This window comes from Phyllostomus hastatus, unplaced genomic scaffold (assembly GCF_019186645.2).
Source record: "Phyllostomus hastatus isolate PE091 unplaced genomic scaffold, TTU_PhHast_1.1 phas_contig_137, whole genome shotgun sequence".
In the NCBI taxonomy this organism is placed as follows: domain Eukaryota; kingdom Metazoa; phylum Chordata; class Mammalia; order Chiroptera; family Phyllostomidae; genus Phyllostomus; species Phyllostomus hastatus.
Window position 1 is genome coordinate 4331983 of NW_025333583.1, and position 24032 is coordinate 4356014.

The window sequence follows — 24032 nt, forward strand, 5'->3', positions numbered from 1 at the left end:
CCAGCAGTTTTTAGATGTTTATTCTATATGTAGTTTCTGGGAAGTCTTACTCACAATATTTAAGGAGAATAACATAGACCCCCTTATCCACATGGAATACCTCTCAAGATCCCAAGTGGATACTTGAAAACTTAGATAGTATTGGGCCCTACATTAGGTTTTTCCTATAGATACATACCCACAATAAAGTTTTATTTATACATAAAGCACAGTAAGGGATCAACAATAATTAATAATGAAATAGAATGGACTAATTATAACAATACACTGTGATGAAAGTCATGTAAACATAATCTCTCTCACACAAAACATATATCTCATTGTACTATAACCAACTTTTCACTGAAAGGAAGCACTTCACATTTTCCCTTTGGCATATCCGAATCGCCAGCATCACTGCTCTTGAGCTTGGGGACCATTATTAAGCAAAGTCAGGGTGCCTTGAGTACAAGCACTGGGACACCTTGACAGTTAATCTGATAACCTATAGGTACTAAGGGACTAAAAAGTGAGGTGAACATGCAGCGTGGATACAATGGAAAAGTGATGATTCAGGTCCCAGGAGGGATGGAGGGGGACAGACTGGAATGACCCTGCTGCTCAGAAGGGTATACAGTTTAAAACTTATGAATTGTCGATTTCTGGAATTTTCCATTTAATTTATTCAGACTGTGATGGACCATGGGCAACTGAAACCTCGAAAAGTGAAACCGTAGATAAGGGGGTGGGGACTACTTACTATACTTGGTTCTCATGCTTTGGGTGGCTCAATGGCTTTTCAGGGAAGGGTGGTTATCAGATGGCCTGGTGGGCTTTTTTATATAAACCCACCAGCACCTTGGTACTTTATGACTACAACAATAATAGTCAACTTGAGTACTTAATATATATCAGGGTTTCTCCTAAAATCTGGGTATTAACTTATTTAACATGACCACTAAATTCTCAGTAACTGTTCAATAACAGGTTTTGTGCCTGGGGCCTGACATGTGGTATGGACATAATCGATGATTCTTACTTTGACTACCAGGATTATTTTTACTGGCTAGGAACTTCGCAAGGCAGAGCTAGGAAATGTGAATGGTTTCAAAGGACGCTTCCTTTGCCCCTCCATCTAATGAGGCAGTATTAAAGGCCATCTTTTTCCTGTGTCCTCCTAAGGATTTTTCAATTCTGTATTGCCAACTCACTGTTTTTACATGATGCATTTGAAAGGATATTTTCCCACCAGGCTTTAATTTTTCACAAAGGGGTTTAGCTTTTATTCCAAAGGTTTTTACCTCCAATCCACAGACAACAGGCGGTCTTTGAAGTCTCTGAGACTGAATGCAAATTTGAGAGTTCATGTGTGCGATTTCCTGGGGAGAATGTCGAGAGATATCAAATTCTAGGTTTGTGACCTAGAAAAAGTTTAGAAAAGTTCGCTGCAGAGAGCTCCTCCTCATAGATACTTGCTGACAATTTTTGAACTGACCTTTGAATTTTTCCAAGGTGCTGAGTCATAGAGCCTTTTTTGATTATCGTGTCTGGCCCCTTGCCCGATGCTGTATCTGCTATGAAGCAGATTTCAGGACGGAGCCAGGGTGATCAACAAACTTTCCTCCTACCTGGGTGGTGGCTTTTGGGTGTGAATTTCCCACAGTGAAGCAGATTTGTAGGTTCCCCTGTTCCTTTGGGGTGCCCTCTCCTTGCCCATCCCCCATCACTATGTTTAATCTGCAAAGACGGGTCCCACTCCATCTAATTGTCTCTTTTGGGGAGATTAAGGATGAAGTCTTTACATAAACATGTGTTATCCTACTTTTCCCCTTTAGCTTTAATTCTCCTTTATGTCATCGTCGACAATCTGGATGTCTAGAAGTAATGCCAAGCAACGGCTGCCTGCCCTCCCACCTTAGTATCGTTCAATGTCTATCACCGAAACATCTCCAGCCCTGGCTATGCTTTGGGCTAGAGGCAGCGTTTTCAGTTCCTTCAGGCGTTTTCCAGGCTTCAGGCATTTACGTAGATGACAAATGCTGCAGTCTTTCCTCTTTTCATCCCACTTTCTCCCGGAGAACTTAGCCACACTTCCAGAAAAGCTGTTCCCTGCAACATGGATAGGTTCAGGGATTGTGTTTCCATCGTGAGGCTGAAGTGGAGATGGGGTGTTCCCATCTGATGGCTAAAGGAGAGAGCCAAGTGCACAGAGGAACATCTGAAGCCGGGCGCCGCAGTCTAAGCGATGAGACCAAGTGCTGAAGGCCAGGCAGGTGGGAGTCTCAGGAAAGCCAATGGGGAGCGAGTCTTCGTGAGCAGCAGGGTTAGGAGAGTATCCAGGGTTTCAGGCAAGATGCACGGCACCGTGAATTCTTCCCAATAATCTCTGCACCATTATTACATGGGGCTGGGGCTCTGTATTATTTGTACACGCACGCACACACACACTCACACATGCACAGTAGTGGTGGCGTCTACAGGGAATTTGGGGTGTATCGACCAATATGTTTGGAAAGAGAATCAAGTCCCTTAACATTTTCATTGTTTTTATGCTTATAAAAGAATATAAACTACTGAAACATTACAATTTCTACAGAACTCTACCGCTTAAAATGTAAAGCTATTCCCAACCTGGGAGATAATCCTTGTTAACAGTTTGGTGTCTATGCTTTCATCGGATTTTTCTTCTGTGCACCGCTAATATAAAATGAATGTATATACACAGAAGTGCACTTGCATTTTATACAAGAATTAGACCATTTATAATAGTTTTCCATTACTTTCAAACAGCAGGACCGAATGCCTAAAATATTAATGCGAGTTTATTTTCTTTGACGTTTCTTTTAATGGAAACAAAATAAAATGTTAAAGGAAGCTAAGATGTGAAAACAAAAGCCCTCACTGTGGCATACTCCAACTGCAAAAAAGAAAAAATCACCCTTCTGCAAAATCATAAATGGGTCTCAGGAGTAGCAGCGATGGTAGTAGTAGAGGTAATTTTTATTAAATTTGTATTCTGTGTCAGGACCCATTTTGAGCAATTTAGAGGAATTATTTCATTTAATCAGTGATCGGGAAATCGAAGAGCAGGATGCAAAAAGGCATTTACAGCCATTAGAGAGCATTGCAGAGAGAGCTCTGTGTGCGAGTGAGTAGGAAGGTAACAATGTCACCAAGTACTAGAAGGAGCCTGATACCTGGCAGTGTGCAAAGCATTTAGGAAAAATGCTGCTATTATCTTTTTAAGGCCAGGTGTCATCAATTGTCTGTATAAATACAATCAGTTCAGTAATAAAATTGTAACTAAATAAGTGGTCATAGTTGGTGTGTCTGTCATGTAATTCATATTGATCATAAAAATGCCAAATTTGCTCTTTTTTATACAAAAATATAATGCAACAAAGAGCTGGTTCTTTGAAAAGATTAATCAAATTGATACATTTTGGTTAGACTAGCTAAGGAAAGAAAAGACTCAAATAAACAAAATCAGAAACAAAAGAGGAGAAGGTACCAATTTTGTTGTTTTCATTTCTCATTCTTAGTGTGGTGTTTAATTCACAATGATACAAAACACCGTTACACTCTTTATTATAATTTATGTGAAATTACTTTAAAAAACTGCAATGATAATAAAGAAGGATGGATTTATATTTACAAATCATTCTCTTTGAAAATTTAAAATGCTGCCTAAAATTGATGACTTGGGCCAATATAAACCTGTCAGGAACAGTGCAAACTGTTTCAAGTCTAGTTGTTCCTTCCAGCATTAGTTCATTTTGTTTCTACACTTGGGATCTGTAATTTTGGTGGGATGGAAATTAAAATTGTGTTCCTGCTTTTCTTTCCCTCGGAGTCTGTGAATCCCTCTAAATGAACTCAGAAATGGGTTCAGCCTATTTCCTGGGATGTCTAGTGGATAATTTTATGGAGGTTATTTGGAATAATAGAAACAACAAAGATTTTGAAATAAGTAAAAATTTTTTTAAAAAGGGAAGGACTGAGAGAGAACAAAAAAGAATGTTAGGAGTAGATGAAAGAAATTAGGCGAACAGTCTGCTTTTCCACACACACAGGCTGTGGACTTCTCCTTAGAAAGAAACTGAATGCAAACTAAGACAAATACACATCTTCAGCCTTGAAACTGCTAATTGTTATTGTAGGATCAGCACAAGTTCATCGACAAACACACTCTCTGCACGTTATTCTAAGATTCTATATTTCCACATTTTACTCATGTTTTATAGTTAAATACTTAGAGTTATTTCAAAGCGTAAAGTAATAATTACTCTATGCCAAATCCAGCCATTTTTTGTCATCTTTAATTTAAAAAAGCTTTAGAAAGTGGTCCCAGTTGAATGTGAAACCACAGATTATATATATGATATATAATATATAGAAATATATATTAATATATTAACACCATACATTAATATTAACATATCAAAGTATATTTATATATAAATATAGATATTTATATAGAGATTTATATACATAAATATAATATGTATGATCTGGAAACCATTCAGAGATTACTTTCCAGTGCTAATAGAATTGTTCTTCCAGAAGGCCAATATTTATATTAATATAGAGACACATTATATTAATGTTAATATACAAAATATATTAATTATGTACACTATATTAATATTACACATATATTTATATATTAAATATAGATATGTTTAATCCCATAAGCCTCTTTCTTTATCTGTATTTTAAATAATTGTTTGTGTGAGTTTGTTTCAGAAGAAGGTTTATAGGAATAATTGGGTAGAGCCAATGGGAAAGAATTGTCATTTAGAGACTAGGTCTGTGTACCCAGCGCTCTTGAGATGTTCATCCCAAAATACAATTTAAAGGATCTGAAATGTATGAAATCTTCTACATTTCCTTTTACTCCCAACAAAATATACATGGATACTTTCATGTAACAGATGAAGTTCAAAATGCCATATTTTGCCAGTTTTCTGTGCATTATACACAGGATTATTATACTCATGGCATGTAATCATTACACCCATGTGTAATGTGCATCCTTATTTTTCCCTCAAAAATGTGGGCAAAAAAGTACCCATTGTACTCGGCAAAATATGGTATCTTCTTTTTCTTTTACATAGAGCCTTGGTATTTTCCTCCCAGGATAATTAAGGGTAGATTGGGCAAATGCTGTATAATTTTAATACTCTTCACTTAGTTTGCATGCTTGGCTTGAGTTTTTTTCTATCACTAAATAGCATTCACTTTGATGTCTTTGGGGATATGGAAGATCCCTATTTACCATCCTTTCCCGTCATGATACAGGGAAAGATTCCCAGTTTTTTTCTCCATGTCTCACCAATTTTATTCCCATCAATCTTGCCTTCTAATGAAAAGAAAGGAGAATTGCTTACTTTATCATGGGGACATCACACCTCCCATCCAGCTGGCAGGAATTATCTGCAAAGATAACTGTCAGTCCAGGACTTGCTGGCTGCCCTCCAGTGATCTGTAAACCATCCAGAGATTACTTTCCAGTGCTAATAGAATTGTTCTTCCAGAAGGCCAAGAGCGTACACTTTGATCTTTTGCCAGTTTAAGGGACTTGTAAAAGAGTACCTGTGCCCAGAAGTGAACACTTAAGCTCCCTGAATAGTTCCATATAGTTAATGAACAGCTCCTTCCACAGCCCTATACCCAGTATTCTCTGCTCTTCCCTGCTATAATCTGTGCGTGCCCACATTAGTCCCACTTTACCAACAAGGGGAGCAGAGGAGTGTCAGTGACTTGTAAAGAGTTGCAATGGGCCAAGTCAGCATTTGAACTTCGTTGACCTCCAAGCCCTGGCTTACTTGCCCCGCTATGTTCTCACATGCATAAATGGCCTGTTGATCAATTTTACATGTCATCATATTAAAGACCAGTGATTTCATTCTTGCCTTCTTTTCCTAAATCATAGGTTCACACTATCAGATTAAAGATTCTGTATTAATCCAATGATTTCACCTTGCCTTCTTTTCCAAAATTAAATGTTCACGCTATTATGGAGACAGCATCCATGCGCTGAGTACTGATTATGTCCTAGACACCTGGCTAGACAGTTACCCCTACTTCCATTTACTTGCAGTGGTAGCTATGGAGGCCGGTATTATTGTCTCCACAATATTAGATAAGGCACTGATACACAGGGAGGTAAAGAACCGAGGACAGAGCCAGGAATCTGCTCACCTTTACTGGTGACACAATAAGGTATTTCTCATGGTGTTGTCTGATGAGAGCCAATGTCCTAATTCACATTCACACTTTGCCCTTGGCCAACCGAACAGATTCTTTCAGCACATGTTGGCTTGGTTTTTTAACAAACGACATGCACTGATTCTGGGTGGAGTTTTACAGGAAGTAACTGAGGAAGACATTTTGAAAGACTAGACTTTCTCTTTCATTGATATTTTTTTTAAGTTGCTAAGTATAATTTTTATTTTTTCAAAAGAGCTCTCTCTTTTGCTTCAGGAAAATCTCAGAAAGGCCTTTAATATGTGTGGGTCAGTACCTGCAAATTCCAAATCATCTGGCCTTTTTAAAAAAATGAAAATGAATCTTTCATTCTGAGAATACACTAGAGTTAAATAGGGAGGTTCCTTTTGCATTAAGCAATAGAACGTAGTTTTAAAATCTTTTTTTTAAATCTTGACCCAAATGTATATTTCTACTGTGAGAACTGACATTTGTGTCTGGAGAGCCTCAGAGAACTAAGGGAAAACCAGTGATTCCACGACACCTAATAGAGTGTCATTTACACATTGCGCACACAGTCAATATGTCATTGAAGGCTTCTTCCCTTGTTTAGTCAGAAACATCGACTCCATGCCTTGTAATAATGGAGCTTCTGTTATACTTTGCCAACCCACTCTCTGAGACCCTTCCTGCGTGTGCTCCGTGGGGGATGTTGACCTGGCAGAAGTTAGCTTTGGCAGCTGAAGCCTCCTGAAGGAAGGGGGGCTGAATTTCAGGCCTCGGGGTTTGCCCGACCCATCAAAGCCTAGATTTTCTGCATAGCTGAAAAGACACGACAGTGTTTGTCCCCCGTAGCTGAGGTTTCAGTTTTAGTTACCTGGGGTCAACTGTGGTCTAAAGGCATTGAATAGAAAACTCCAGAAATAGACAATTTATAAGTTTTAAATTGTGTGCCACTCTGAGCAGTGTGATGGAATCTCCTGCTGTCCTGCGCTGATCTGCCCGGAGCATGAATCATCCCTTTTGCAGTGTCTCTCGCGATACATGCTACCACCCATCGGTCACTTGGTAGCGGCCTTGGTTATCAGGTCAACTGTTGTGGCATCACAGTGCTTGTATTCAAGTGACTGTTATTTTGCTTAATAATGGTCCCAAAGCCATTATATAAGTTTTATTACAACATATTATTATCGTTGTTCTATTTATTATTTGTTATTATTATTAATTTCTTGCTATGCATGATTTATAAAGTAAACTTTATCTTAGATATGTATATGCAGGAACAAATGCAGTACCATACACGTAGGGTTTGGTACTCTCCGAGGTGGCAGACATCCACTGGGGGTCTTGGAGCATGTCCCCGAGAGATAAGGGGGGACCACTGTACCCTGCTTTGGAGATGAAGGACAGCTTTGGTGCCAGGTCCTATCATCTGTTTCCTGCTTGGGATTGTCACCAGACACCAATCATTCCTGCTGTCAGAAATGGACTTGTCTATGGTTCCTACGCGATTTTCCAGATTTAGCTTGATTCCTATTTCCTCCAGAAGCCTCCTTTAAAATCAACCGCACTGTGCTCTGCTGTCTGCAAAGTTCCATCAGCAGCTGATTCTCCTGTGTTGTTTGTTATTTTACGCCCTGTCATTTCAGCTAGACTAGCTTACCCTGGGACGTGCATGCTGCCTTATGCTTCCGTTAGGTCCTGAGGATACAGCAAATGGCAGTCAGTCTTGCAATTTTAGAAACTCTTGAAAATATATTATTTACTCAGAGGCTAACACACTCAGAGAGCCCGTGCCATTGCCACAGCAGATGAGCAGTTCAGCCTTTTCTTTTTTTTATCCCTGCAACCCACTGAGGTGAATTGAGACTACTTTGGTCATCTTTTACAGGGAAAAACCCAAACAAGAGGTAGCCTTTAAAATAATCTTCTAGGCCAAGTGACCTGGTATCCAATCCTGTAGAAATTTGTATTTTTAAAAATTTGTGTCTTCCTCGAATAACAGTAATCATTTTAGACACTTAAAAATAAGTTTCAAATTTAAATTTGGTTTAGACTTGAGGCTAGTTCTGTGTATATTTTTTATAAAAAATTCAAAAATTGAAGTATAATTTACATATAGTAAATTTCCCTCTTTTTGTGTACAGTTTTGAGTTTTGATACATAGTCATTTAATAACAACCACAACCAAGATTAGATTACTCCAGTCATCACCCTACCAAATTCTCCCAGCCCTCTATGTTTAACCCCTTCCTCCATGCTCAGGCCACCACTGATCAGTTTTCTGTCCCTATACTTTTTCCTTTTCTGGAATGTTCTAAATAGAATTATCCAGCGTGTAGCCTTTTGAGTTTGTCTTCTTGCACTTGGCATAATGCATTTGAGATTCCTTGATGTCATTGTGTAGCACTGGTAGTTTATTCCTTTTTATTGCTCAGCTTGTATATTCTTTTGTGGACTATTGGAATCTTGGTTTTACAGGGAAGATGGGATCTCAGGTCACTATCGACGACCCACTTACAGCCATGACCAATGCTTCCCTTGGTTTGCCTTATCTATGAGACATATGCAGCTACTGCATGTCTAGTGGTTGACAAGTACCGCCTTCTGTGCCAGGGTCCCAGTTACAAGAAGTACGTGGTGGGACTGGCTGGTCCTTCTTGGAAAGCCGAGGTGCAGGAAGAGATGCAGTGTGCCTGATGACACTTGGTGTTTATATTTGGGGGTTGAACAAGGTGAGCAGGTGCAGTCATCAATCCCTGGGTGCCTGGGATATGGGAGTGGCCTTTTCTTTGTCAGCCCGCACTACTGTAGTTTGATTGCACATCCTGTCACCTGTATGGATGCAAATATACAGAGATGGTTATGCAGGAGGGAGTTGACAGGAAAATAGGAGAAGCCCTAGGGTTCCTAATGTACCTGCCACACTTCAAAGTTTCTGAATAGCTTGTCTATGTCAGAGCTAGAAAAGTTCTTGAGACCCTGTCCCAAGGATGTGATACTTGTATCAAAATACATTTCAAAGACTGTTTGAATCCAATCCCTTCTCTGCACGGTCTCCAAGGCTGCCGCCTGCCCTCCGCTGATTGTTAGAACAGCCTTCTACCCTGTCCTCAAGCCTCTGCCCTGGCCCCTGCATTTCTTCTAACCCAGCTGTAGTGATCCCTACTGAACCAAGTGGATCTCTTATTTCTTCACTCAAAATCGTGCAAAGATCACCATTTCCCTCGGGGGAACAGCCATTGTCCTTACAGTGGTACCCAGTGCTGCTCTCACCCCACTCACTCTGGGGCAGGCACAGGACTCAGCAGCATATTAAGACATGCTCTTCCTTCCCCCTCACCTCCTTCAAATATTTGCTTAATCCACCTCCTCAATAACACCTGTTTTATCCTCTTCATCTAAAATTGTAATCATTCCTCAACCCCACTCCAGGTACCCCGGATCACCTTCAGTGTGTTTTTCCCTACTTGGCTGAGAGCTATGAACTTGCACAGATGATGTACAAATTCTTGATATAGCGGCTAGACTTCAGATGAATCACATTTCTAAACTCCTGCTCACAGTTCTGACCCTTTGGTTTCGTTTCCAGCCAGGCTCTGTGACAGATGCTGGGGGTGAGTGCTTTCATGGAAACACGGGTAAGGAGGTAGGGGAAGATCAAGGGGAAATTCAGAAGAAGTGATTTTTGATTCAGGCAGACGGATGAGTGGATATCTAAAAATCATAGGGTAAGAATATTGTTCTATTTAGATAAGAACAGAAGTGGAAAAGGCATAGAGCTGTGGAAATAGCTGGGGGCTATCCCTCAGAAGTAAGAATAGCTTGAGGATGAGTGTAGGGGACATGGTGTCACCGTGGCAGGAGGCAAGTTTGGACTGGTGGTGGGGACCAGGTCATAATGGGCCTTTACACCCTACTAAGCAGTCTGACCTTGGTCATGCAGGGTCGCTAATGCAACGTAATGTGCGAAAGGACTGCATGTCTCAAATGCTAACTTGCTCGCTATTTGGGATTTATCTAAGCTTGACGATGACTTCTTTGATTAAGAAATGTTTAACATTTTTTCTAGTCTAAATCCAACATCTCTTATGCATGTAGGGAGTTGAGCGTATAGGGAACAGGATCTCAGTCATGCTTGCAGCCTAGTAAAAAAGAGTTTTACGTGTATCAGCTTTCTTGTGTAAATATATGCATAGGCCAGATGAAAAGCTACTTTGCTCTATCATACTTGCTTTAGGTGTGTCACAAGAAACTCATGATTTAACATGTGGAAGAGATTTCTCCATGAGAAATAACCATACAGAGATAATTGGCTTTTTAATAATTTCTTTCTTAGGCTGCAGAGGTTCCTTTAGCCATTTAAACAGATCAAGATTTTCAAGAGTCAACAAAACAAAACAAAAAAATCAATCACTACAATATTTTTTATACCTCCTCATTTCTGCTCCCTGGGATCTAAAATTTAATCTCTTCCCCACTTCCAAACTTTTTTTTCACTTTTTTCTTTCAGCAGTATCCCTATGTCTCTGGCCCTGGTTCAATGGCGTCCCGGTGGCTCCAGCTGTCCAGGTTACCAACAAATTCTGTCACAGCCTGAATGTGACAGGGAGAAATACCGTATTTCCCAAGGATTCCACTGATTCTTGGGATGCTCCAGCAGTCATAAGAGACATCAGTGAAGATTTGCCTGCTGTTTACATCAAAGATAACACATTCATCAATATCCAAAGAGATTGAAAATGAACCACTTGGCTAATTATTGGCCTTAAATGTTTTCTTACAAGTGCTTTCAGTAATCAAGCGACTAGAGGTCACATCCTTGCAAGAGTCCTATTATTCATTAAAATGAGCTGTTTTGTCTAGATATGTGTGAATGGTGGGCAAATATGTCCAGTGATCAATGGTTAGTGATGTGTCTGTGTGATTCTTAATGCAATGCAAAGAACCATTGGCTGTTAAATCTTGCATGTTGGAAATTACTGAAGTGAGCTTCTCATAATCAATTTTTAGTCTTTGATGAGATGTTCAAGTTTATCCCCTTGCAGAATCAAAATCTGCAGCTTATTATGTTAATGTGGCATTTGCAAAGCTATCATCATGATTTCAAGCCCAAAGATCCTCCCCTTAAATCCTTGCAAATTAAAGTAAATCGGCATCCATATGCATATAACTCTACATCACTGTCAAGTTAAGAAAGGTAAGACGTGAAGACTGATGAACTAGGTTCTAGTTCTGGCTTCATCAATTGTCTTTACAAGTCAGTTTATCTATCTGGGCCTCAGTTCTTCTTTTAATGTGTAAAATACAGGAATTAAACATATCCTATTTAATGAAAATTAAATAGTTAAAATTCTACAAAGCTATAAGGTCATTCTTTTTCTTTTATTCCCAGTAGTTGGTAACTTTCTGCTTGTAATTTCCAGGGAATAAACTCATAGCCTGGGTGCTTGAGTTATATACTGCTCTTGGGTTGACAAATGAGATTAATTAAAAACAATCTCTGAATTGACACCATAGGTATTTTTTATAGCTTTCGTTTATTTGTACTACTTGGTGATTAATAACTAACAGCAAGTGTTTTTAATAACTATCAGACCAATTAAATGAGAATTTCTAGGAATTGGCCTTGGCATAATTTATTTTTTGGAAGAAAACTATCTTACCAAAGTCAGTATTACAGTGAATTGTAGTTAAGTTTAACAATTCTCTCAGATTTGCTAGAAGTTTCTATTGGTTCAAAGGAGCCATCTTTTTTAAAAAAAAATTTTATTTTAATCATTGTTCAAGTACAGTTTTCTCCCTTTTACTCCCATTCCAGCCCACCCACCCCAACCCTCCCCACTTCCCTCCCATTACCACCCTCCCCCTAGTTTTTGCCCATGTGTCCTTTGAATTTGTTTCTGTAAACCCTACCCATTCTCCCCTGAAATTCCTTCTTCTCTCCCCTCTGGTCACTGTCAACCTGACCTCTATTTCAGTGTCTTTGGTTATATTTTGCTTGTTTCTTTGTTTTGTTGATTAGGTTCCTGTTAAAGGTGAGATCATATGGTATTTGTCTTTCATTGCCTGGCTTATTTTGCTTAGCATAATGCTTTCCAGCTCCATCCAAGCTGTTGCAAAGGGTAAGAGCTCCTTCTTTCTTTCTGCTGCATAGAATTCCATTGTGTAAATGTACCATAGTTTTTTGATCCATTCATTTACTGATGGGCATCTAGGTTGCTTCCAGCACCTAGCCATTGTAAATTGTGCTGCTATGAACATCGGGGTGCATAGGTTCTTTTGTATTGGTGTTTTAGTGTTCATCTTAAAGGAAGGGCTATGTTAATGCAGTTGGGATGTTTCAAGGCTAGGATAAGCATTGCTCTAATGTGGTTGGGGGAGAAATGAATGCTACCTGATAAAATGTAAGGCTCTGGAAATGATTTGATCTGAATTTAATGAGCATAGGTTATTTTTAAAACCTCCCAAAATATGTTAATATGCAGCCAGGGTTAAGAAGATTTACCATATAGGTATTTTGACGTTTTCACATTTTAGGTGAACTCCACTGTGTATTTAGACCAAACTAATCATTCAGCCAAACTGACTCATGCACAAGAAATTATTTTTGAGTTTCTGCAAAAGTGGCTACCTAACATCAGCAACCCTTCAGAAAGAAAAGCTCTTCACTTTCTAGCTAGGGACAAAACCACTGCAGGATGAAGTTAGAGCCAATAAAAGAATAGTAGTTCAAGATTTAGATAGTGTGTGTGTGTGTTTCATGTTTTAAAGAGATTTCATCAAGTTCGTCTTTGTGATGTTCAGTAGCATTGAACCATCCCACCACATATGAAGTTAATTACACTGGAGACTCAGATGCATGGCCTAACTATTGTTTTGTTGCCATAGAAACAGACAGCATATAGACTGGGTTTCCTAGGACAATATCAATTGCATGTAGTTTTATTATTTTTAATGAAGTCCACTTATCAAATGTACCTGTGTGATTAGATTAAACCATTTTGTCAGTTGTCGGTGTGTATCTACGTGTGTGTCTGGTTAGGAAAACGATTTGGGCCTAGGTCCCCCCTTTGTACATTCTTTGTACCAGGGAATTTTGCCTTGGATGCCTTTGACCACATCAGCTAATCAGCAGAAACTCATGAAGCTGTCGTCTCCAGGAACCGCCAGATCCCAAGCCTCTTCGAGCCTGGAGACTGATACAGCACGTCAGTCATAGGTTCACAGGGATACAATGGGGACAGTTTCATTGAAATTCTGTCCAGAACAGACCAGCTCATCTCTGTGGTTCTTTTGAAGATGCACTCAATTAACCAAAATGCTATGCATTTTTCAATTTTTTTAAAAATTGACTTTTTAATACTACATATTGTTATATTCTTCTACAGAGAGCAATTCTGTTATTGTTAAATCCCATGTATTCAAAATTCAAGATTTAAGAAAAATCCTTCTAACACAATATGGATGATTTTGCAGTATTTATTAAAAAATGCATTTGATCCAAGTTAATCTGTGTCCTGAAAATAAATTACTTTAAAACTTCCACTTAAACTAGCCATTGCCTCCAAGATGAATGTGGACTTTTATCCTCCTTTTTAGCTACATCGTCTTCTTCAGTCCCTCATACTCTCCAAGCTCTGTGGGCTTCAGGACTTTTGCTTATGCTCTTTTTTACTGCCTGGGTGGTTTCTGTTGACTTTCGTAACCTCATCAACTCCCATTCACCTTGAGATCTCTTGATCAGGGAAGCCTTAGCTGACCGAACTCAGATAATCCAGGATCCTTAATTCCATCTATAACTTTAATCCCCCTTTGCCATGTCATCTGAAGACATTCTGGGCAATAGGATGTGGACACCTTTGGGGACCATTATTTTGCCTACTTACCACTGGCTCTCGGCATGCGTGGAGTGCGGGGTGAGCCCTGTCCACAGAAGTAACTCACGTATAGTCTTTTCCCTGTCAAGAAGATGTGTTGTCTTCATTTTGATTTCTATATCTTTCACTTCATTGCCAGCTTTGAAAACAGGACTACCGATGAGCCTGCCGAGGTTATTATATGCTAACCTCTATTCTGAGAAGGATAGGACTTCACATAAGCCAATGGACTGTTTGGACCTTGGTTTTATCATTTCTGAAATCTAAGGATGAAATTAGGTATTCTATAAAGTGTTGAGATCTAAACCCTAGAATCTTCAAACATAGCACAAAAACGAGACGTTATAAGGATTGTGATTTAGTCGCCGTGAAAGTTTTAAATTGCCTTTTCTTTTTTTTCCGAGAGCTAGAAACTGAGAAAAGGCTCGCTGTCTCTATGATTTCTGTTTTTTGTCTCATCCTTTTTGCAAATTGATTCATGGAGAAGATTGGTAAAATGCATGCGCATACTTGGCACCTACTTTCAAAGAACGCTGAGGAAGAATTTGCAAAACTTTTGATACACGAGATACTGAGTTTTATAGAATCTATCAATTTTTGTATCCTGATATTTACTGGATGTTTGACATCCACAGATTCTTGGCTCAGCTCACAGAAACTCCCTCTACTAAACCTTAAATAATTAGGATTCTGCCCCAGCCAGCCTCCTCCCGGATGCTACCCAGCAGGCATTCATTTTGTACTCGTGTAGAATTCATTAAATTCTCAAGGTTAAGTGCCTTGTGTCCACTGCTAGATTCCCAAAGAACCAGGAGGTTTTATTCCTTCATGTTTCTCCTACAGAGACTCTGCGTATAAGAGGCGCTTAAGCAAGATTTGTGGAATGAATACATTTATTCTAAATGATATTTTAGGGAAAGCTGGAAGTAACAAAGAGGCATTTAATTTCAACTTGTGGTAGTAAATAGAGGTCACAGCTAACGTTCAACAGCTTATCAATGCCCTCCAGTGGACTAAGTAAATGATAATACCCATCCGGGGTTGGTCATGCCTGTAATTTAGTAGATGAAATAGTTCCCACTTTAAGGTCAAAGAAAGGAAACATTTCTTCAGTTAAGTATTATGAGTCATGGTCATTATTTTGTGAAACTATTTCTGCTCACACTTCACAGTTAAACAAGTGTTAGTTAAGCTGCCTTCTTCTTCTTCTTCTTTTTTTTTTTTTTTTAACAACTCCTTGAGGCTTTGTTCCTTCTGTCTGGATGAGTTCTTCCCGAGTTCTTTCGGGCTGACTTCAGACCAGGCGCCCCTTGGGGTTCAATCAGATATCACTTTTTAAGTGACGCTGACACTCATCATCCTGCATAAAGTGGTTCCACCACCCAGTCCAGTACACAGCACATGGCAATCATTGTTAAATATTTCGTTTAAATAATGCATAGCCAAGGTCGGGAAAGGCTTCTGTGCCCTGCGTGCCAAAGGCAAGCCCTGAGCCATTTCCACAACGGGCTGGGGGCTAGAGCGCCCTCTGCCGCCCGCCCACCATCTCTCCTCCTGCTGCTTCTCCATTCACATGGCTACTCTTCCCCATCAGCAATGTACAGAACTGGAGACACAATTTCCCTGGCTCAGTGCAAAGTGAAATGTCGGAGTCCTGGTTCAAAAATCAGGAAAGTGGCTTTTTCTTTCTCCCAGGGTGTCTCTCAACCCATCACGGTGATTTTCATTTATTTTTGAATGTCATGATCCCTCCGCACAGGGATTCTCCCAGGCGGACCTCCCAGGGGACTGGGCACGTGCCCAGCCCCGGCCCATCGGTGCAAGTGCCGTGGCCTCCAAGGAACAAAGGCAGCAAGGAGAGGGACCAACACTTGTCCCTAGGAGGGACCAGGACGTGGGACGTGCCCGAAAGGAGGCTCCAGCCTTTGTGCGTGCTCCCAGCAGATTTTACACAAACTCAAAGATAATGTTATTAAGCATTTGAAGTTGAGGCATCAGAATATCCCATCCCAGGCTCAGAGGTCTCCTTCTGAGCATGCAGCCCGACCAGCCGGCCCAGGGCTCTGTACTTAACACAGCTCTCCGGGGCTCCCCGCCCTGCTGCTCCTCCTTGAGCATGGCTGAATGAATCAGTGAGTGAACATGGGATTCCAGGCTAACGGTGCAGCAGCATGCTGGAAAGTCACTTGCAGTGTTTGGGACTGCTCATCCGTCTGTCGCAGCTCCTGACTCAAAGAAGCCAGCAGCCTGGCAGAGAAAGCTGGCAGCTCCACCGTCCTCACTCAGGCCCACGGGGTGTCTGGGGTTTTCTTTGGCCGGGAGACACAGCTGCATTCTGTCTCATCAACCAGAAGGTGGCTGTTTGAATTCCTGGGTCTGCCTACCGTGGTTGATTCCAGTGAGCAGATCTACTGGAACCTGGCGTTTATTTCACATTCCTGGCACAGAGAATCTGCGTTTTATTTTCTCTTGCTTCGTGCAGTAGTCTAAACGGTCAAACCCAAGCATGCTATTTTCAGTGGAACTTTTTATGATATATATATCATACCATGTAATAAATATATAAAATATATTCTATATTTATTGTATTTATTTAAATGTATTTATTATACTTATTATATTGCACTATACCATATCATTATATTATATATGACATGAACATCTGCCTTGTTTTCCCCTCGACCATCAAACTGTCACCAATGGGCACTGTTGGTGGCATGTTGGCAGGTAAAGTCAAGACTCCTTCTTTCGCCACTAGAGGAGGTAAATTAGGTAGGTACTCTTGATTCCTTTTCTGGGCTCCCCTCTAATCTCCTTCTCATGGGCAGAGGACTCCCCCAGTATGGGGGGAATAAGGGTGGGGGATGCAGGGTAAGGGGGAGGAGGCAGAGCCTGCTTCCTGCTGTAGAAGTTGAAAATCTGAGATGCTCGCTTCCCCCTGTCTTGGCACCGAGGATTGGCGACAGGACCCTGACCTTGGTGAAACGAATCTCTCTCCACGGGAATTGGGGATGCAGAGCTAATAATGAAGACTGGGAGTTGGGGGGAGTTCCTCGGAAGCTGGTTGTAGTGGGCTGGGTGCCCACGTCCAGAGTTTAAGGCAGCAGAAGGAGCCAAACCTGGGAGAGGGTGTGGCCTCACCCCTTGCCCTCACCGCCGCCCCAACCCCCCCCCCCCCGCCCCCCCGCCGATGTTGTCTGCGGTTCCCATTGTTCATTTTCACTTTGTTTCTCTTTGTGCCTTTTCAAAGTCTTGCTTTCCAGCCTTAGGAGCTGCTGTTCTATGAATTCCACAAATTTTCAAAACAATGCTCAGCTCCTACCCAGCTCGGCTTCCTGTTATTCCTTAAGCAGGGGAGGCATACTTCCCGCTTAGGCCTTTACCCCGCCCTTCCTTCTGCCTTTGAGGGCTCCGGGCTCCGCCCCACACACCCACCCACCTGTCCGGCTCACTCGCTGCTGTTGAGTCTTCAAGGCTCTGTCCCTGTCTCTGTGAGACCTACCCTGACCACACCATACCCTACTGAAAACTTGCTTTACCTTGTTTTACTTTTTATCTACTTTTTACTATCAACTTCTACGACACTAGAGCATTTACATGTGTGTATCAGGTTCTGTTATGAAACTGATGCTGTTTGTTTTTGCCTGTAAAAATGGCAGTTTTATATGGTTCTACTTAATACAATAGACTTATAATTTATTGTTCCCACTTGCATATTAGCTACCAAAAAGCAGAGATCTATGTCTATTTTATTTTAACAAATGTATTGAGAAATACTTGACATACCATTAAGTGTGTATATTTAAAAGGTATAATTTAACAAGTTTTGATTATAGGAAGCCATCAATATAATTAAGATATAAACATACTACTGCCCCTGAAGGTTTTCTTATGCTTTTTTCTAATTTCTCCTTCCTGCCTTTTCCCATACTACTAAAGGATTCCATTTATATAAAATGCAATCACTTACCTGCTTTATGTCATTATAGGTAAGTTTGCATTTCTTAGAATTTTCTATAAATTAACTCATTTAGTATACACACTTCCCTGTCTGTCTTCTCTCCCTCAGCACAATTACTTCGAGACTCATTCACATTGTTCCATGCACTGGAAAAGTATCATTTTTAATTGGTGAGTAGTATTCACTCCATTTGTTTATTCACCCATTGGTTGATGGGTATTTGAATTGCTTCCAGTTTTTGCCCATTGCAAATAAAACTGCTATAAACATTCATGTGAAAGCTTTTATATAGATATATGCTTTCATTTGTCTTAGGAAAATATCTAGAGGTAGAATAGCTGGGTCACGTGGCAGATACATGTTTAATTTTTTGTGAAACCGTCAAACCATTTTCCAACATAGTTGAACCCTTTTACTTTCACACCAGCAGTAAATGAGTGTTCCAGCTCCTCTGCATTTTTGCCAATGCTTGATGTGGTCAGTTTATCTTGTAAGCCGTAGTATTTTTAATTTGTATGTAGTAGTCTTTCCTGTGGCTTTAGTTTGCATATTCCTAATGAAAAATAAGGAGCTGAATTTGGTTTTGATGACCTTAAATCTCTAAGGTAAGAAAATAACAGTGAACACATGGCTAGGAATCTATGAGCAGAGCAGCTGCCTCATTGGTCTGGAGTGCTTACTGAGAATTAGTGTTGAATCATTTCCACTGAGGCTTTTCCAGCGGAAAAGACAATGACATCGCAGCATCAATGCCCGCAACAGGTTTGAGACACATGTGTGTCTGTCCTTGTCCGGTGTGTCGTTTCCAACCAGCTCATCAACAGATATTTGAGTTCTGAACGTGCAAGCAGAACGGTGCTAGACACTGTTAATATGCCCCAAGTTCAAGGCCAAGGGGCAGCATGGTCATTGCTGCGACGTCCTTCTAAAAGAGAATCTCTCACATTCGAGAATGTGATATTGTACACAGGAGCGCTGCTTCAATTGCTTTCCATATCATCATGCCAAATGAACAAAGCTTTTAAAAAGGCCCACAGACACCACGGAGAGATCCCCCACATGCAAACACATAAGTGTATTTCTGTAGACTTCACTTTACAAGTGCTAACCCAGCACTCTTAAAGAATGACGAGTAACATGGGATCAGAACTCTGAGGAAGGGAGTGCAATTCGTCAGTGAGCCACCTGCTTGCGCTGACTGTGGGGAGCCAGCTTTCGTTTTCTGTTCCACCTGAGAAGGCCTCGGTGCATTTGGTGCAGAAGTAATTGAACACAAAATGTAGCTGTATGAATATTTGCAGTTTGCAAATGGAAAGAAGATATCCTAAGGTGTGAGATGCAGTTTGGCTTCTGAAGACAAAATTTCTCTGAATTATAATCCCATAATTTAGAAAAGGAACAACAGGATGGAATAGTCTCTGTTAGTTTTGCAAGTGCTCCACCTGCCAGCTTTTGATCTAAGTAGAGCGGACACAATTCGGTTCTCCTAAAAAATGCTTAGTTCTATCCTGCTGTTCACTAAAACTGAAGTCATAAATATTGTGGATTTTGGCAGTGATTGTGTCTGTGTGTCTTCGTATCTGTGTGTTTGTGTGTGTTTGTTTTTAGGGACCATCAGCATGACATATTTAATAACAATATTTTCCTGCCAACTGCCACACATGGCTGTGACAAGTTCACTGCCACTCACGGAGACAGCGGAGGGGCGGGACCCAGCAACCAGAGAGACTTGGGTAAGGCTTTCAGAAACGTGTGCAGCCTCTCAGCTTTTCCCCGTCGAAGTGACAGCTTCCTAGTTTCCGCTCAGTTGCTGTCACTAGCAGGTCCAGTGAGGCCAGCTATCCCAGAGGCGCTGTTTGGCGCAGTTGTTTTTTTCCTGTGGGAAGATGTAAAGACAGGAAGCCTTCAGTCTCTGGTCTGATACTTTTCTTAGGTGGATGGCGGGTGCCCAGAGGGAGAAGGAGGGGGGCCCTGTGACACTTTCTCAGGGAACAGCAGCTGTGGAGTGAGGAGGGAGCGCCCGGCCCGGCCTTCCCTCGCAGTGGCTCTGGCCGCAGGAGCTGTCTCTCCCATATATGGAGAAAGCAGCCAAGCCGTGTTCCCCGAAGCTCAGGGGCGGAGTTGCTGGACCTCTCGGACAATGAGACACGGTTCCTGAGGGGTGTGCACATTTCTAGTGGTGGGATGGTGGCAGCTGACATTTGTCACATGTCTACCATGTGCTAGGTTGTGTTCTGGGCCTCACATGTTTTTACATGTGTGTAGTCTTCACAACAGCGGTATGAGGGAGGTGTCCCTTTGTGCTCACATGTGCACCTGGGGCCCCGAGAAGGTAAATAACTCCCAAAGGTCACACACAGAGAGATGGGAAAGGCAAGCAGACCCCAGACCCTGATGGACCTAACAGATCATGGAAAGGGATGGGATTTTGTGCCAGGAGAAAACAGATGTACAAAAGACCACATATTCTTATTGATGGAGAGAAAAATGAAACAGTATCTTTAATCAAAGGAAGAATATATACAGGCAAAATATATATAGGGCAAAACTTTCACCGAGACAAAAAAGGATAACTTTTTCTGTCCTCATATTTATTCAACTGGACTCCAATTAATTATGTCACTTAGGGTCTATTTTTTAAAGGAAAACAGCGTTAAGGCGAGGACTCAGCAGAGGTTTGCTCTGCCGCTGGTCCCTGTCAAAGAACAGGCTGGAAGGAGGGTGTTGGAACTCAGCCCAGGGAGCAACTAGAGGCCAGTAAGACCTACCTACAGAGCTGGACTCGGAAGGATGCGGTGAGTGGGAGGGGCTGGGACCCCAACCGAACCCCTAAGTGGGCACCACCACAGGTAGAGTCTTCTAGGACCAAGGGACGAACCTCTGAAGATTGCCACTGGGCGCTGCGTGGAGGTGGCGAGGCAACCGAGCCTCATCCCGCGTGAAGGACCGAGCAGCAGCTGGCCAGTCCCCTAGGACAGCATCACCCAGTGTACATGTCATACAAGGCACTCGTGTAGTTCAACATTTTCTAATACCCACGTGGCATTAAAAGAATAAAAAGGAGAAACAGGTGAAATTAAATTCAGTGATCGATTTCATTGAACCCGCTCTATCCAAAATAGGATCGTTTCAAAATATTATCCATATAATGAGATGTTTTACATTTTTTCCCTGCTGTGTCTTCCAAATCCAGCATACTTCAGAGCGCATTTCAATTTGCGCTAGCCACGCTTCAAGTGTTCAAAGCCACATATGGCTCCCATATTGAGCAGTGCAACTGGAGGAGATATTAGGGGTCGGGTTTAACCAGCCTGTTGAGGGATGAGTGGTTTGCAATATAGGTAGCTTGTCAGGGTATAGAAAGCCACTTCTAGACCATGTTCATCAGCAAAACCCCCAGGTCGTGCCCATCATGGAGCTCCAAGTCACTGTGGCTGCTAATCATCCCAGGTACCTTCTGCAGACATGACCTTGATCTAGGAGCCACAGTCCTGGTGTCAACTGAGTCCAGGGCAAGTCCGAAAGGATGACATCAAGCTAAGCATCCCTGAGTCTCCTTTAGACCTCCAGTCAAAATTCATTCCGTTAATTCGACTACATTGAAAAGCATAACCTTCCATGAAAAAGAGATGTCATGTTTATAATGATCTATTCCCATTATGATAAGCACTCTTAATTCATTTTTGTGGTATTTAACCTTTACAAATTCCCTGTGACTTGAGCTCATCCATATTGAGAGAGAACCACAAACTATTATAAGCTCAGAAAAGGTCACCGTGTAATACCTGCTGAAATGCACATTATCCTCTTTTCTTAGCTATGTTTTATTTCCCTGTCTTCTTTACAAGAATTTGCAGGCCTTTAGATTAAGAACCCAAGGACTTTATTTCCTTAAAGTGTCAAACAATAAGTCAAAAAACCTCGAGTGTGAGTCAAACATTTAGAAAAAATAGATTTTGTGATATACCTGTTCACCCCACACCTCCCAATAGCCTGTCTCTAATTTGATACCCTTGGGGCAAACAGTCAAGTGATTAAAATGAACCTCACTTTAAAATTCATTTCTGAGGAAATCTCTCAAATTCCTTTGTGGGAAATCACCAGAATTCTGTTTGCAGTTTCTTTCTTTCTCCTGAGCAAGGAAACCAAGAGAGGTTTGTGCCAAAGCTCAGCTACTCCTTGGCAACGCTCATCTTGGGTCGGTGTTGCTCACCAAGTGGATGAGAAACACGTGCCAATACACCCATCACTGGAATAACATCACGTGACTCCTAAGAGTCACATAAACTTCTTATTTATTGAGGAAGGTATCAGGGCCAGAGATTTATCACTGACTAGGAGGTTCTGTATTATACTTATGTCCTTGGAGCCAGATGCAAGGTGTGCTAAATTCTCATCCGCGGCTGACACCGCTTCTTACTGTGTAACCGTGCCTGCCTCTCGGAGTCCTTTGCTAGGTGGCTGTCACTATTTTTGTGGGAGTGGTTGCTGGCCTTAAAATATTTTTCCCTGCTCTTCTCTTTTTTCCATACTTGATGCATTTCACCTCCTCCCCTTCATGTTCTAGACCCCTGAACTTAGCATGTGTTTCTTGGTAGGTAGTGCTTCATTATTTTTATGTGAACGTTATTGAGCTATAGTTTATATCCAACCAAATGCCCACATTCTAAGAATTCTGTCCCATGAGCTTTTAAAAAAATTAGGTTTATTGTGCAATTATGTATGCATGATGAAATTAACCATTTTAAAATAAACAGATCAACATGTTTTGACAGATTATTACAGTGTGTACCCATCACTGTAATCAAGACCTGGAACATTCTCAACACCCCTAAAACTGCCCTCATAACTGGCACTTATAACTATTTTCTAATATCAGACAGGAGATATTCCCCCTAAGCATGGGAGGAGTAAGGGGGCAGATCAAGTCATTCTATTTTTAGCCCTGTCAGGTGTAGCTCAGTGGATTGAGTGCGGGCTGCGAACCAAAGCATCACAGGTTCGATTCCCAGTCAGGGCACATGCCTGAGTTGTGGGCCAGGTTCCCAGTGGGGCCACATGAGAGGCAACCACCCATTGATGTTTCTCTCTCTCTCTTTCTCCCTCCCTTCCCCTCTCTAAAAATAAATAAATAAAATCTTTTTTAAAAAGTCATTTTATTTTTAATAGGTAAAATCAGATAATAGTTTTATTCAGATCTTTCTTTGCTATAAGTGCCATGTAGAGCAAAGAGAGGAGTTGTCATTATTTTCTAATATCACTATCTTTAAAAAGAGCTATATGGCTTACAGAGGAAGGATTGCTAATCAGAGAGTTGACACAGTCAGAAATTTTAGGCCGAAGTCTGTCTTCAAATAGCTACATAACCTTGAACTTGATGGCAGGGGAGGCGTGAAAAGACTGAGAGAAGAAGCTTCCCTGTGACCAGTTCTCAGATCCTTGCCTCCCGCTCCTGTGAACATCCAGGCCTGTGCTGAAATGGGACTAGGGAGATGCAAACCATTTAATACTCCACAATAAAAATCAAATAACAGAAGAGGCAGGCTCCATATGGAGAAAGCGTTTATTACGGCTCGTAATTTACATCTTTCTCTACAGGGAGAGGTTGATATTGGGATAAATATTTTAGGAAATCTGGATTCAGGGCCAAGAGACCATTTTTGAAACTTCTGGTATAAACGCTATTCTTTCACATAATTAAAGTAGTAGGTAACACTTATATAAGGCTTATAATGCACCAAGCACTATTCTAAGCCCTGTGTATCAACTCATTTAATTATTACAAAAGCCCTATGAGGTTGTGTGAAATAATAAGAAATATATATATTGGCCTCTGCCCCCGATCCCAGACTCAGAGCTCCCGAAACTCTTATAAACTTCTAAGTGATAAAATCACTAGGAGCATTTTTGTTCTAATGAGGTGACTCTGGGTGGGCTACTGCAGGGGTCTTGGGAGGGGGCCACTCACCCGACACACTAAGCCGTGATTAGAACCTTAGAAG